Source organism: Vipera ursinii, assembly GCF_947247035.1.
Source record: "Vipera ursinii genome assembly, chromosome: 5".
NCBI lineage: Eukaryota > Metazoa > Chordata > Lepidosauria > Squamata > Viperidae > Vipera > Vipera ursinii.
Genome location: NC_139518.1, coordinates 83,041,618 through 83,047,683, shown reverse-complemented (window position 1 = coordinate 83,047,683; position 6,066 = coordinate 83,041,618).

The following is a 6,066-nucleotide window of genomic DNA, read 5'->3' as shown; positions in this document are numbered from 1 at the left end:
TTCTAGCCAAAAACATGTAAGTGATTTGGTACTTGCTCCTCCCAGGAAGCTGTTTTGACTTCCACCCTGGCCAACAGCCCTGCAATTTCTTGACAAGTGTTATACTTAAGTAATCTGGTCTTGCTTGGTCTTCTGAGCCCAGGCAAGTCAGCCAGATGCCGCATGCTTAGCCTTTAATTTGAGCTGCTCTAATAAGACAATACTGAACAGCCTGGAACATCCCAACTGTCAACTGCATTACCAGGGCAAAAATAATCATATTCTATGGGATGATCGTGTCCATTTTCCTGATACTTTGATAAAGCTACCAGTTACTAGCTTTATTGCATTTCTTCCCTTTTCCCCTTGTTTATTAAGATATTGAAATATGAAGAAAAAAGCAAATATTGAAATAAAGTTTTAAAAAGATGAAGCAACAAGGACCGTTACATTTGAATTATTAAAAAGCCACAGTAAAAAAAAGTAAATTACTTTTTTCTGATAAATCTTCCCCTTCACTTCCATCTGTGTATCTCCAACCACTAGCCACAGTTTAGCTATTTAAACTTCACACCAAACTTTAATAAGTGTGTTAGTTTCTATCTGAATCGTAAAAAATATATAGTCCGAATGTCTGTATCTGCATTGCTGTGTGGCAGATAGTATGTATGTGAACTTGATTATCCCTCTGTTCAAGTCTCCAATAGTTTTTGCTAATGCTAGCAAAAAATTCCTATTTTTGCTCCAAAAGGTCTCACTCACGTTCCTAGTCAGATTCATGCAGACCTAGGTAATGAAAGAATGTGTAAGAAGGGTTATGAAAGCAGCCTTAAAATTCCTCAGAGTACAGATGTTTGTATAACATCATTCATATGTTTGGCCAAGATGAGAGGGGCCGAGGTGTCTATATTCATGCATAACTGCAAACAGCTAAAGATTCTATTGTTAATCTTCTATTCTGTGCTCCTCACTTCTACATAATAGATTTAGTATGTTCTGTTTAACAGCAATGAGTTGAGAAAAGTGTAAACCCCACAAATAGATTTGGCATTTTGTACTTCCTTCTTTCATCTATCTGTAGCTTAAGCCTAAAGCTGTTGTTTTAAGGAAGACTGAATTAAGAGCTTTGTGTGATTTATGATGAGCAAAATGTAGTTAGTAAAGCTGGTTCTCAGAAATTAGTATGCCAAAACCTATGTCATTCTAACCTAAGAGTTTCTCCTGCACTGGACTGAGGGGTCCTTGCTGACTCCTAATGGACCTAACCAATGCAAAATATTTTCTCCACACACCCTCTGCCCAGAGGATTAATCATGCTTGATTGCTGACTCAAGATTTCTTAATACTTGTCATCAGGTTTGTATTCATTTTCATCGTGACGCACCCACATCAAGTTACTGGCATTTTACCGACCTGAAAAATAATGTTTCTTCCTTGGAGAAAAGCACTAGAGGCATTCGGATCAACTGGGTGCTAAGAATACAGATATTTCTCGACTTACGATCGCAATTGAGCCCCAAACTTCTGTCGTTGAGACATTTGTTGCGTTTTGCCCCATTTTACAACATTCTTGCCACAGTTGTTAAGCAAATCAGTGCAGTTAAGTTAGTAACGTGGTTGTTAAGTGAATCTGGCTTCCCCATTGACTTTGCTGGTCAGAAGGTTGCAAAAGGGGATCACGAGATCCCAAGACACTGCAATTGTCATAAATATGAGTCAGTTGCCAAGCACCTGAATTTTGATCAAGTGATCATGGGGAAGCTGCCATGGTCATAAGTATGAAAAACGGTTGTAAATCACCTTTTTACTGCCGTTGTAACTTTGAACGGTCACTAAATAACTGTTTTAAGTCAAGGACTACCTTGACTGCCTTGACTACCTATCTATATTTTATAGAAATATATTTTTATTTATGATTTTTTTTATTTACGAAATAAAAACATACTAAGTACTCAGTAGTATACAATGCCCTGTTTTGTTTTGTTTCTAAGTAGGGCATGACGTGGGTTGATCTTGCCAAGGATCCTTTTTCCTCTTCCTTGTAGTGTTGTTTGCCTGAAGTGAAGATTGTAATGGGCCATGGAAGTCATGAGGCTGTGGTTATTCCTACATTTCTAGTGATCAAGGATTATATTCTGATCACAAGAAAATGAAGGCTGGAGCAAATGGCTCAAACCGAAGTCAGAAATTGTAAGAATCAGTGAATTGGGGCTCTAAGAAAGCAATAAAAGAATCTTATGCTGTCCAGCTTTATGGTGGAGGAGATTGTAAAAGACACGATGATTGCCTGGGGGAGAAATATCGGGAGGACAATGCAGCTTGATATGTGACAGAACTTATGGAACAAGACCATGGAACTGACTCTATCCTCCTCCTTTAAGGAAAATGTCTATAAAATGATCTACCGTTGGTATCTCCCCCCTGTTAGAATCGCTAAAATGTTTCCAGGATCTTCTGATAGATGCTGGAAATGTTGCTCGACCAAGGGTACCTTCTTTCACGAATGGTGGAACTGTTTATATGCCAGACGATATTGGAGAAAAATTCAACAGTGGCTATTGGAAATAACAGGCGTGAGTTTCCTTATGCAGCCAGACCGGACAATATCGACAAAAGAGATTGGTATATATTTGTTCATGTCTGAACAGCGGCGAGGATAGCCTTTGCCCAATTGTGGAAGGACCCAGATATACCCCCTGACCATTTGATAATAAACAAGATTCTCCGTTGTGCCAAGATGGGACAGGTTAACGTACATTTTAAAAGATAAACGTGAATCACTATATAATATAAGTTGGAACAAATGTTTTGTATGGCTTAAAACAGGAGTGTCAAACTCAATTTCATTGAGGGCCGCATCAGCATTGTGGTTGCCCTCAGGGGGCCGGGTGGGTATGGCCTGGCCTACTGGGTAGGTGTGGCTAAAGTGCATATGGCCTACTGGGTGGGCATGGCCACCTCTACATCGTTCGCATCAAGGGTGCCTGTGGGGGCCGGGGCAGGAGTGGGACAGATCTGAGGGTCTCTGGCCAAAGGAGGGTCTCTGGGCCAGGGCCAAGGCAGCGGGGCGGTTCCCTCACTGTTTCCAGGATGGCTTCGCGGGCCGCATGAAACCACTTCGCAGGCCAGATGCGGCCCCCGGGCCTTGTGTTTGACATGTCTGGCTTAAAAGAAGGTTCAATTTAGGAGACGAGTGATGAGATCGCCCACTTAATTGATCTGTGTAATTTATTAGGCTTACAAGGTTGACAAGATATGACCAATGGTAGTTTTGTTTTTCTTTTAATGATAAGGATATTCTATGTGTTGGAAAGTTTAGCTGGGATGATATATTTTTTGTTAATAGGAGAGTAGATATAACTCTGGTCTGTTTTGTCTTCCACGGTTTGTGTTACGTGATTATATGGTTTGTGTCTTTAAACCCCTTGTCCCGTTCCCTATGTATTATTCTGTTGTCATTCTTATTGTAAATAATTAATAAAGATTATATTTTTAAAAAAAGAACAGTTGCCTTTGTCCTCCTGGAAAAGGACAACAGAGGAAAAGAACATGGTCATCAAATACAGATACATCCATCAGTGAAATATTTTGTTAAATTTTACTGACCCAAAGTAGTTCTTAGATATGTGATAAGAATATAATCCAGTTTCCATTTTACCTATTAACATGACCATTGCTGTGCAAAGATGTTAGAAACATAATTCTTTGAGATGGGCAGCATCTAAGGACCGCTATCTGTGCCAGTTTTGTCATGCTGGTACTGAAAAGTTGTGTGTGTATTTGGCAGAAAAAACCTACTGGAAGTGGTTCTTGGTTTTCAAGAGTAAGAGATGGCTATGACTCCCCTTGATAGGACAATGTACAAGATGAGACTACAAAGGGTCACTACGAGAGAACTACAAGGAGTTATAGCTACAAGACTGAAAAACACGATGGGAAGGTTGACAAACAGGCTGAATTAATTGTATCTGGAGTAGGAACCCACATCCCCCAGCCACCGTTGCTCATGGCACTATGATATTCAAGAGTGCGCAAAGCTAGGATGTTTGAGATAAGAAATAGTGACTCTTGTTGCACAGCTGCAATCCAGCATATACATTTTGGTGATGGATAAGAAATTTGCAAGAACACATTTGTAAAAGGTTGAAAAGCTTAATGTTCATCCTAACTTTAAAGTTAGAAAAAGAAAAAGAAAACCATGGGATTTTATAGTCTGGTCTTAAGCATGGTTATTTGGTAGTGAATCACATTGAACCCAAAGACACGTCCTACTCGTGAGCACAGAAAATTGTGCTTTTACAGTGCTGGTCTTTACTTGTTTATGATGCCATTTTGTCAGCTGAATATAAGCACCAGTATGAACCTATTATGAAAGTTAAAAATAGAGAATGAAAGGAACCTTGATTAAATATTAAGAAGCCAGCAGGAATATGAAGCTAGATTCCTACAGTTGAGCATGATTTGTCAAAGGTAGATAGTGTGCAATGGACCCACAGATATAATTCTAGGGAGGAATGGTAGTGACAAAGATTGCAAAAGGTCATGCCCTTGTTGTTGTTGTTAGCTGCGAAGTCGTGTCCGACCCATCGCGACCCTATGGACAACATTCCTCCAGGCCTTCCTGTCCTCTACCATCTTCTGGAGTCCATTTAAGCTCACGCCTACTGCTTCAGTGACTCCATCCAGCCACCTCATTCTCTGTCGTCCCCTTCTTCTATTGCCCTCGATCTTCCCCAGCATTAGGCTCTTCTCCAGGGAGTCCTTCCTTCTCATTAGGTGGCCAAAGTACTTGAGTTTTAGCTTCAGGATCTGGCCTTCTAAAGAGCAGTCAGGATTGATCTCCTCTAGGACTGACCGGTTTGATCGCCTTGCAGTCCAAGGGACTCGCAGGAGTCTTCTCCAGCACCACAGTTCAAAGGCCTCAATTCTTTGGCGCTCAGCCTTTCTTATGGTCCAACTTTCACTACCATACCATGCCCTTAGTACCACACTAAAAAAGAATAGGAGAAAGCATGTAACTTTCAATTTATGGGCATGGAATGATTCCTCAGAGTTAGGGTGGACTGCATGAATCAACCAGTACTAGACCAAGTGAAGATAGATGTTGCCTTGAGACAATGCATCAACAAGCAGAAACTTGGGATATGTGAGGCACATAGATGATAGACTGGGAAAAACTATGTTTGGCAAGTTTGACCAAAGTAGGAGATGGTAGGTAAGTGAAATCCTAATATTGCCTAAATATCTTTGGAAGACATATGAGTTATTTTTAAAAGTAGGTTAATGGTGAGCATTTGTCCATAGTCACCAACCAGTGAACAAGACTCAGAGGCAACTCAATGATACACATACACTGCTAGAAAGAAGTTCCCTGAGGATGGAGTCCAGCATGAGTCTGAAAGCTCAGAAGACAAAACCCTCTGGTCCCAGTGATCAACCCAGACTGGATTCTGCAACATTATCCTGGGATGTGTATATTTGCCTTCATTCATGCAACTAATTGAATTCAATCCAGTTCAATAAAGTTTACCTGCATATAATTAGGTGCATTTAGTTTTCCCTTTTCTGGGATTTGTTTTAGTCACTAACAGGTTTGTAATGATAATGTTTCCACAGACCGACTAATACAAGGAATTAAACCACTGGTTCATGTTTTGAATCACAGTGTTGTAACCAAGTAAGAAATAAATACACAGAATTTAAATAACAATCTAGATTTTACAGAATACACACAACTGTCTTGATTTAACCTAATGTAGAAACTCGTAAGTCTTAGCTTAGATCAGGGGTGTCAAACTCGCAATATCACATGACATATCGCAGCTTTTTCCTCATTGCCGGAGCTGGGGTGGGTATGGTTTTGGCATGATGCATCCAGCCTATGGGCTGGCAGTTTGACACCCCTGGCTTAGATGAACCATTGTTTAAATATAGTCTCTGCGCCTTCAATATCAACAGGTTTCCTGACATCTTTTGCTCACCTAATGAAAACTTTTGGATAAAATATGGAAGTAGCTATAGACTAATTGCAAGTCCAACAGCCTAAATGAATATTGTATGTTGAATAGCAGATAAGCACAAGTGGCA